We start from the raw sequence: 10,625 nt of genomic DNA, 5'->3' as shown, positions 1-10,625 counted from the left end.
CGGGTGACTAGTATCTGCAGAGATCTTGCTAGACTTTGGAAATAATCAGTAAATAAGACAGAGTCCCTGTCCTTAAGGAACTTACTGACTAGCAGGAGGCACAGACCACGGCAGTGATCTTCGATGTGGGGGTCGGGGGGGCCCTCTTTGTGCTGAGCTTGGGTAGCTGGTCAGCAGGCCACCGCGGGAGGGATGAGCCCCCGCTATTTCCAGTCTCTTCATCTCCAGGCATCTGATTCAAATTCCGGGCTTGGCTGGGGTGGGGGCAGGTGAGAGCCGATGCAGTGGGCTGTGTAATGGGGAACCGGCAGTTCACAAGAGGGACTGGGGCATTGGGAGAGGGAAGTAGGAACAGCAAATGTCTAATTCAGGCCACTTACCGGATTGTAGGGTCGTTAATGTCGGCTGACGGTCAAGAGTTATAGTGGCTGCACTCTAGCTTCTATTAAGTAATTTCACAGTTTTTGGCATTAGGACTTTGTTCCCTTGGGTCCTTTTGACTTGTTTTGGAACCATCTCCTATGAACAAGAATGTTGCTGACGCTCTTAGGGAGGAGAAGGTAGAGGCTGGTGAGCAAGGCCCATTCTTTCGGGTGAATGTAAATATATAGGCCATACTCTCTAGCCGCCACCCATGGCAGACATGGCTAATCAATTCTGGAATTCTTTCCCACTGAACCCAAATGAAGCCCCACAGATCTTCTTATAGTCCTTCAGGTAGTCATTACCCATGGACGAGTTAGCACAGGAGGTGAAACCTACTTGCTAGTCCTGTTTCTGGGACTGTGGGGCCTTGGGAAAATCCCTTCCTTTCTCTGGGCCTCAGTTTCCCCATCTGTTAAATGTGGCCCAAATGAGCTGTAAGGCTCGTTCTAGTTCTGATGGTGTGAAAATGAAGGTCTTTAAGTCCTGGAGGGGCAGGGGGCAGGAAGGCACCTCGTGGCTGGGGAGCTCTAGATGGAGCTCTCTCCCCACCCCCTCCACCCTGGGGCCTTCAGGACTGGGAAGTGGGTGGGACTCAGGTCACGTGCTGGGACACAGACTAAATGTTTCCCTCACAGTCTGTGCAGGTAACACCGCTGGGGAACACCGAGGCTCAGGGTGTGGCCAGATGGCCAGGATGGTCACCATTTATTGAGCGCCTACTGTGTATGCCTGCCCCACACGGACTCTTGGGCATGGCCATTCAAGTTCATGTTCTTCTTCTCATTTACAGACGAGGCTGCTGACTTCAGAGGGTCGCCACTTGCTCCCCTAGTGGCAGGATCAGCACAAGAACTGGGTTTCTGGGTCTATAGCTTCCCCCCAGTTCCACCTGCCTCCAGGTACAGAGGCCTGAGGGGAACCCCAGCCCCACCCTGCAGCCCCCTCCCTTTGGGGTGCCACTCTATCTGTTGTTGCTCTACCCAGAGTGCCTCAGTCCCCTTTCCTGTCTGAGCCCCTCCCTTGGCCTGTGTTCTCTGTGTCCACCAGCCTGGCCTGCACCCTCTTCGCCGGGTTGCCCAAGACTGGAGATGCTCCATCCAGATGTCAGCAGATGGTCGTGTCCGAGAGCTTACGTTTTCCTCCCACCCTGCCCCGGGGCTCCCGTGGCCAGCGCCTGCTGGACGGGTAACATCGGCCCGGAGTCTCCCCGCAGGCTCAGGCTGAGGCTGGGCCCTCGCTTGGCCTCTTTCCCTTCCCTGTTGTCCGTCTCCCACTCTCTCACGGAAAGCAGGTCCTCAGTAAACCACTGCCCTTAGGTACTCCCTGAGTGGGCTCTGGGCAATCCGACCCAGCGCACCTCCTTCCCTCCCTCTGGGTCTTAGGAAATGACCCAACCATCATCACAGATTGATGGAGTTAGCTGCAAAGCGTTTTGGATGATCTTACACAGTTCTTAGCACAGGCAGTTCTGTCTGCCCGGGATGCCCTCCACGGCCCCCTTCACTGCTGGACCCCATTCCACTTCCACTTCCGAGGAAGCTTCTGGGCTCAGCCTGATGGGGTGAGTTACCTTCTCCTCTCCTCTGTCTTCCCTGTTGTGGCAGAGACCTGCTAGATCCCCAGCCTGGCTCCTCACTTCCCAGCCTCCCCTGCGGTGAAGTGGGGCAAGGGTCTGGTTCCAGCCAATGGAACATGGGCAAGTGAGGGACGGGGTTTCCGGGCGAGGCTCTGAAGGGTCCCATGCAGCCCTTCATGACGCCTCTCTCTTGCTCATTGGTTGACACCCAGGAGAGGACTCCAAGGAGGCCTGGACCCTGTAATGGTCCATGGAGCAATGCGTTGACCGCGGGATGTCTTGTGAAGCCTCTGAGATGCTGGGGTTACTTGTCGAAGCAGCTTGCACGGAATGCCCTGACTAACACACCCAGCGCCTTCTACTTCATCTATATGACAGCAATCTCGCTGCGTTATGACTGGTTACTTATCAGTCTCACCCGATGGGCCGGAAGCTCCTTGGCATCAGAGACAAGGCTCATCTGTGCCCAGAGCCTAGCACTAGATGTTGTGTATGTGCGATGGATGCGTGAAAACACATAACATGCATGAGATGCCGCCTAAGAGTCACACCTGAGGCTCCAGACATGGAGTGACTGGGTTGAAATCCTTGCCTCTTTGGGCCTAGCTTCCTGATCTGTAAAGTGGTGAACTTAGAAGTATCTGCTCCATAGAATTGTCATGAGGATTAAATGAGGTCCTGTGTTCAGCCAGAGCCCGGGCGGTAGCAGACACTCAGTAAATGCCATCATTCTCACAGCTCTTATCACCTCCATGGACACGAACATGCAGGGAGGTTGCTGACTGACTGACCCAAGGTCACTCAGGAAGGGGCAGAGCTGGCTCTTGCATCCAGCTATTCCTCTTTCTGTTACGCTTGATGTCACCTTCGGCTCTTCCCCTGGAGGTCTGGGTGGCAGCCAGTACCCCCAGCAGGAGTGTGACCTGGGAGGTGGTTTTTTTGGGCCATTTTCTTGATCTTTTTTTATTTTTAAAAAATCCTCACTGAGGACATGCTTAGAGAGAGGAAGGGAGAGAGAGAGCAACATTGATCGGCTGACTTCTCTGACCAGGGATCAAGCCTGAAACCTGGGTATATGTCCTGACCGGGAATCGAACCAGCAACCTTTTGGTACAGAGGACAACGCTCAACCACCTGAGCCATGCCAGCCTGGCGACCTGGGAGTTTTAACGCCTTCAGGCACTAACTTGCGGCAAAAGGCCTGAGTGACTTCCCAGGGGAAGAATCTAATACAGTGGTTCTCAACCTTCCTAATGCCGCGACCCTTTAATACAGTTCCTCCTGTTGTGGTGACCCCCAATTTCATTGTTACAAAGTGAACATCATTAAAGCATAGTGATTCATCACAAAACAATATGTAATTATATATGTGTTTTCCGATGGTTTTAGGCGACCCCTGTGAAAGGGTTGTTCGACCCCCAAAGGGGTCGCGACCCACAGGTTGAGAACCGCTGATCTAATACTTGGTTGAAAGACCTCTCAGGGTGGAGACATAGTTTGGAGCCAGGGCCCCACCCTGGAGGAGCCAGGCCACACTGTGGGGGTGCCCCTTGTTGTGGGGGACGGGCATGGGCTTCTGTAAGAGCCACAGGAACTTGCGGCCAGCTTCGCCCATTTTCCAGGCTCTCTTCTCTTCCCAACTTCTAGGGCTCCTCCTCCTCCTCCTCCTCCTCCTCCTCCTCCTCCTCCTCCTCCTCCTCCTCCTCCTCCTCCTCCTCTTCCTCCTCCAGCTGTTGAGCAGTTGCCTAGCTGCGTTGGCAGTCTCTGAGCTTGAATTTCAAGACCCGGCCCCTGAGGACAGGAGCCCAGAGGAAGGCTTTTAGCTCCGAGACCAGACGGCAGGAAGCACTGGGTTTTCCTGAGGGCTGGAGGAGATAGGACACTCCAGGGTTTCCCCAGGCTGCCGGGAGGGGCCCCAGCTGCAGGCTGGCTTCAGCTCCCTGGGAAGCAAGGGCCTGGACCAGCTGGAGAGAGAAGGCCCACGTGGAATGCGGGGGAATTCCAGGGAATCCTGGCCCGGCTCAGTGGCGAGGGCCCCCAACAGTCCTGGGGACCCTGCGAAGTGCCCTGCTCAGGGGGTGGTGCACTGGGCCCCTCTCCAGGTCTCCTCTCCCACTTCCGGAACACAGCGTACGGGAGCCCACCTCTCTGCCATTTTCCTGGACTGCCCTTTCCTCCCCTCTGACCACCTGGTGCCTTGCACTCAGCTTCCCACATGCCCCCTGTCTGCGAGTCCCTGCAGCTGACCCACTGTCTGTGACTGTCCACCTTTGAGTGCATGCATCAGTGAATGAATGAAGGAACCAGTGAGAGAATGAATGAATGAGTGAACGAATGAACGGAAGAGTGGCTGCCTGCACTAATGAATGAGTGAGTCCAGGAGCGCATGAGGGAATGAATGAACTTGCTCCGTGGGAGTGAATGGGTGAGCTGGTTCTGGGGCGGCCCCTGGGGCAGAGGCAGCAGCAGCCACAGCAGGAAAGGAGGCCTTGACGGACGGAGAAAGGGGCTTGCCCGGCTCATTATGCGGGGACGCTCCACCGGTCAAGGGGTCCCTTCTGCCACGCACGGCGCCCTGGCTTCCCTCCTGGCTCCTGTGTCTCCACAGGCTCCATCCTTGGCCGCTCAGAGGAGAGCCCTCCTGGCCCCCGCCCTTGGGTTTTCTTGGCAGGAGCCTCCTTGGAGGCTGTTTCTCTTGGATGAAGCCTCTCCCTGACCCCTCCTCCCCTCCCCAAGTCCCCATAAAATGTTCAAAGTATTTTCTTTTACTCAATAAAGCAAACAAAGGCGAGGGCAGCCTTGAGGCCTGAGTCTGCAGCCCTCGGCTTTGCTCTGCCGAGCTCGCTAACCACCTCCACGCTGGAGTCTCCGGGGACCCTCCTGTGCGCTCCACTTCACAGACGGGAAAGCCAGGTGCAGAAGGGCCAAGGTCATTCTGCGAAGAGTGACAGGCAGACACTTGACCCTGGGCCGTCTGACTCAGGTCTGGGGAGAACCACCGCCATCGCGGGTCCCGCTCTACCTCACCTGGATTCTAGGGGCGACGGCGTGGGGAGGCCCTGGCAGCCTTGGGGTGAGGGCCTGCAGGTCTCTGCGAGAAGCCATGTGGCCTGTTCCTTCCTGCTGAGCATCCTCTGTTCGCAGGCAGATGGCTGTGTGGGCCCTGAGGACCCCCCCCCCCCGGGCTCCCCCCGGACCAGCGAGACTCGGGTGGGTGTGCAGGGCAGGCGGGCACACCAAGAAGGAAGCGAATGACTGGGCACTCTCTCCATGCCAGGCCTTCGTGACAACAGCCCCCGTGGCGGGCTCTATTCGAACCATTTCACACACGAGCCAGAAGGCCCAGAGAGGGGGCGGGCCTTGTTCCAGGTTGCAGGTGGAAAGTGTCGGAGCCAGGATAGGAACCAGCACGTGACAGACTCCGAGGCCCAGGTGCTAACTCGTCCCCCTGGTTGGGGGAGAGCCTGAGGTTGGAGGGGCAGGTGCGGGCGGGGGCTGGTGTCAGGCCTGCGGTGCCCGGCTCAGAGTGGGTCTCACCCGGGCTCCTGGCCACGTGCTCTCCCACGATCCAAGGCCAAGGCTGCTGGGGCAGACGGGGTTTCCGTTACTGCAGGAAAATGGACGCTCCCTGCTCCTTCAGTCTCTCTGGAAGCCTGCTTTGGTCTTCCATGGAGATAGATGCGCTCCGGCTTCAAGTGTGGGCTGGTCTCCCTTCTGCCTGTCCTGAGCCCACAGCACTGTGGTGGATGGAGCCGGCTCCTCAGGAAAGGGGGTTCCCTCCAGACAGCCCTGCCCTCCACCCCCCTTTGCATTGCTGGCCCTGGCCGGCCCCCTGGGCCCCGGCTCGAGAACAGACACTCACCCCTTTGCCAAGCACGGAGTGGGAAGGGAAGGGCTGCGGCAGCCCCAGCCAGGAGTCCCAGCCAGGGAACAGGATCAAGAGCGGATGGATGGCTGGGCTGCCGAGGGGCCGGGACCAGGCACAGGGACCTGGGGCTGGCTGGGCTGGGGGTGGCATGGAGGTCAAGGGAAGGGCAGGGGGCTCCCTGTCCCCAACTCTGCCAGGCTGTGAAGGTCAGGAGTCTTGCAGCTACAGTTGGAGGTGGCACAAAGGGGGAAACAGCCTTGACCCCCCGGCTCTCTTCTTAAAGGGCCAGGCCTCTTACAGGGACTTGCTGTGTTGGGCAGGGGCCATGGGCGATCTCAGCCTTTCTGCCCTGGGGTCTGAGCTCAGTGCCTTCCCGCAGCCCGTGGGGCTGTCCCTCTTAGCGATGCCTTGGTTTCCTGCTTCCTCATCAGAATGGCATCCAGCTGGGCCTGCCCCGTTGAGGGGGCCATGGGACTGACCCCCTACCTCCCTTGTCCTTTGTGTCCAGGCGACTTTGGTGAGGGGACCAGGTTGGTGCTGTGAGTTGGGACCCCAGACTCCAGCCATGGCCCGCCCCTGACTCAGTTTCCCCTGGGTCTCCCAGGGTGCTGGCAGGGATGAGGGCTGGCTTCCTGGTTGGCTGTTCTCTGAGCTCCCTCGCCCCTCAAGGTCTCCTCTTTTGGTGAAGTCACCTCCACTCAACCCCAAATTCCTAGCCCCTTGGAGCACCCAATGTGCAGAATGAGCTTTTCACGCATCATAAGTGGGCTTCACATCGAAAGGGCCTGACAGGCTGAGTTCAAATCCCGACTCTGCCCACTCCCAGCTGTGTCCCATCAGTGCCCATCAGTGGAGCCGCCAGAGGACTGTTGGAGGATTCGATCAGTCTATGCAGCTAGAGGGATTAGAACAGGTGCAATAGGTGGTAGTGGGGATTTAAACTCAGGTCCCGCTGGTGCCAAAGCCTGCCTTCCTTGTTTCACCATGTGCCCTGGATGGCACGCTCACTGGGGAGCTGGTGGCCGGTAAGTGCTGGGCTGGGGGCTGGAGCTGGCATCTCACCGGGTCCTGAGGCCAGTGGTCTCCAGCTGAACAGAAACGACTCCTCTCTCCCAGGAGCCTAATTCCACGGGTCACAGGACTGATGCACAGCCACACAGAGTAGAAAGGGCCCCCAGAGCCCCCAGGCCCTCCCCCTCCCCGGGCCTCAGTTTTTCTATCTGTAGGTTGGGAAGATCAGCAAAGGCAGCATGAGTCTCAGCTGAGCTATGGTGCGTGAGAAAGCTGAGAAAGCTTTCAGGACGCCCGGTGGGTGAGGCCTCCCAGGTCGGGGGACAGAAAGGGGCCTTCGCAGCGGGGAAGCGAGCTGGCTGTGTCCACAGCCTCGGACCTTGGCCTGGGCCGGCAGCTGGGCCTGGACTCCTGCTCGTGGCCGCCCCCTCTCATGGGCCTTCAGGGATTTCCCTGCTCCAGGCTGACCTCCTCCCTGCTGAGGAGGCTCCTGTTGCCCACCCAGCCGCTGTCTCTGCCGGGCCGGGTGCATCCGTGGGTGCGAATGTGGGTGGGGTTCTGTCGGGCGCTGAGATGGAGGGATCTTGAGCACATGCTGTGCCCGGCGCACCAAGCCCTGTGGAGTCCCCCTGGGCGGCTGGCGCAGCTGTCCTTCCCGGAGCCTCCGCGGTCCTGGCTGCCTCGGCAGGCAGATTCCCGGCGAATGGTGCTCCTGAGACTGCCCCGGGCCCAGGCTGCGTCATTCCCGCCCTCCCCGAGCCCTGGGACCGGCTGGGCAGGGCTCCAGCCCTGGGAACTCCGCCGGCTGCTTCTTTTTTTCTTCTTCTTCTTCGAAACTTCACTCTGGGATTCAATGAAATGTCCTCTGCTCCCCACTGCCTGGCTCGGCCGAGCTGACCTTGTAGGGCAGAGGGCACTGGACCTGGAGTCCAGGGTCCGGTCCGCGTTCTGCCTTGGACGCCCTGTGTAGCCTCGGGAGAGGCCCTTCACCTCTGTGGGCCTGTTTCTCCATCTGTGAAATGGAGCAGAGGCGGGGGGAGGCCGCCCTTAGCAGCAGGAGAGGGAAGGAGAGCTGCCTTTGCATCCTCTCACGTCTGTCTCCTACCTTCTTGGGGGGCGGGCACCCCTCTTTCCTTGCAGGAAGTTTACCCAGGGGTCTAAGCTGGACCCCTCCACTGTGTCCTCCGGCCAAACCAGCTTACAGGTCACTGGGCCTAGGCCTTGCCTTGGTGGTTGAGACCCACCCCGAGGCTTCTGAAGGTTCACCTGTAAGATCTCACCCCAGCTTCCCCCCTGCACTACCCCCCTGCCCCCAGGCTAAAGGCTAAGGCACCCCTCCATGTGGGACTCCACCACTAGAGGGCGCCCACCACTCCCCAAAACATGATTTAAAACTCAAAACCGAAATGCTCACCCCATCTGAACTTCATGATAAAGCCCCATTACTGAGTATGTGTCAGTGCTGTACCGATCTCCATAGCACCCCCAGGAGCTAGGGGTGCCATTGTCCCCACTGGACAGATGATGAAACTGAGGTCCAGGGAAGTGAAATGACTGACCCAAGGTCACTCAGCTCATCAGTGACAGAGCTGTGACCAGCATCCAAATCCACCCAGGGCCAATCTCAGGCCCAGAGCCGAGGGCTCAGTGGCCCCCAGAGTCAGCCATAGAGGTGGGGGATGATGACTGGGATGGGACCAGGAGGTGGAAGCTGGGACTGAGAGGATCAGAGACCCTCAAAGGGAATGGCTACAAGCTTTAAAGAAACCATCCAGCAGAGTCTCTGAACAATTACACTGGTCGGTCACACCCACGAAGTACTCACCGTGTTCCAGGCACAACACCGAGTGTTCCCTGTACACCAGCTCACCTAATACTTACAAATCCCCAATGGGGGTGTTTCTAGTGTGGTTTCCATTTTACAGATGGGGAAACTGAGGCTCAGCAAGGCCCACTGTCTGGCCCATGCTTCCTCATTTGAACCCAGGTCCGTTTGCCTGAGCGTGTGACTCTTAATGTCTACACTGTGCCGCCTGTTCTAACCAGAATCCCAATATTTAAGAGAGAAAAGTGGGCAGGAGCAGAGGAGGAGGGGCCATGGACGCCGAGGCTCCCAGCACAGAGCTAGAAGGCTCCCGATTGGATGCATCCCTCTCGGCCCCAGGAGGAGGAGGGACCTGGCCCCGGGCCCAGGGCTGGCTAAGGGCAGAGCAGGAGATGACCTCCCGGTCCCAGGTCCAGCCTTGGGTCCACCTTATTACTTTGTTAGAGTTGAATCTGGAATTTTCTGACTTTGCAGTGATGCTGCAGTGACTAGGTTCGCCTTCAGGATGGACAACAAACCCTGCAGCTGGGGAGAGAGGGTGGTGGGTCAGGCTGGGGCTGTGGGCATCAAAACTATTAACTGGGGACCAGGCCAGGGCTAAGCATGACTGCACTGAACCCTCACAGCAGCCCTTTGAGGTGGGAACGCATGAGCTTTCACCCCTTTTGTGCAGATGAGTAACTGGAGCTCACGGTGCAGTTAGAGAGACGAAGGCAGATCAGGGGCGCACAGTGCAAGAGCACTGGGCCACAGGCCCACGTGAAATAAGGTGACTAAGCGAGGGGGCCACGTGTAAGGCAATAGGGAATGGTGGGGAGTGTGGCGAACTTCAGGTTCACGTCTTAGGGTGGTGACTGCTGTCAGCTCTAGTTGCTTGTTGCTCTATGGGCCCAAGGTGGTCTGAGTCTGTTTTTTTAAAGCCAAATCAGAACAACAGGCAGTGGCGTTGCGAGGAGGAGACAGAAGGTATCCACGCTGGGCCTCCTCAGAAGCGTTCTGGAGGGCCCCGCATTTCCTGCGGCCACGTGGAATGGGGCCGGGTGACTGTGTCTGGGATTAAAGGGAAGGGTGGCCCCAGCAGACTTGGGTGACCCCTGATGAGATGGCCGTTGGTCGACTGCTGCAGGGCTCCGGCCATAGCCTGGAGTCACAGAGCGCCCCTCCGCCTCTGCCAGGGAAGGTGGCTGGACCCGGGCTAAGATGGCAAGTGTTTTCATCTCATGAGTCAGTTCTCACGGATTGGCCACAGCTTTGCATGAATAAGAATTTCGGGCTGTGCGGGTTGAGCCAGGAGGAGTGCGGAGATGGATTAGCCATGCCTGCCAAGGGTGCAGAGCCTGGAGCCGCTTCTGTTCCTGGCGTGCTGCATGCTCCGTTCACCCTCAACGGAGGAGAATTCTTGACTTTGCTCTTTAGTTCTTTTGACCCCTCCCTCGGTGACTTCAGACATTTCCCCCTCCGAGGGCCAGATTGTCGAGTGTGACTCACCCTCCCTCTGGGACTCGGTTTCCACATCTGTAAAGGGCTGATGGTGATACTAATCCCCGCCCTGCCCGCCTTGCAAGATGCCGGAGAGGTAAAGCGACCTTTGCTAAATGATCCCATTGTTATAAATGCTTGTCTGTGGTCTCCCTCTCAGGGCTCCATTTCAAGTAGTGTGACCTGGCGATGCATGCTCGTATCCGCAGAGCAAAACCTTTCATGGCTTTTTCTCCCACCATTACCCCTCCGGATGAACTCTGGGGTCATCTCATGAAGTTGCGACAAGGACTAAGGTCGTCTTTGGTTATTTTATAACGTTATGGTGTCCAATGCTTCATAAGGAGTGTGGGCTGTGGCACCCGACAGCTGGGGTGCACATTCCAGCCCTGCCCGCCCCATCTGTGTGCTTTGGGGCAGATCTAACCTTCCCAACCTCC

Source organism: Myotis myotis, unplaced genomic scaffold (assembly GCF_014108235.1).
Source record: "Myotis myotis isolate mMyoMyo1 unplaced genomic scaffold, mMyoMyo1.p scaffold_m19_p_6, whole genome shotgun sequence".
NCBI classification, from domain to species: domain Eukaryota; kingdom Metazoa; phylum Chordata; class Mammalia; order Chiroptera; family Vespertilionidae; genus Myotis; species Myotis myotis.
Note: the sequence above shows the minus strand (reverse complement) of the source record.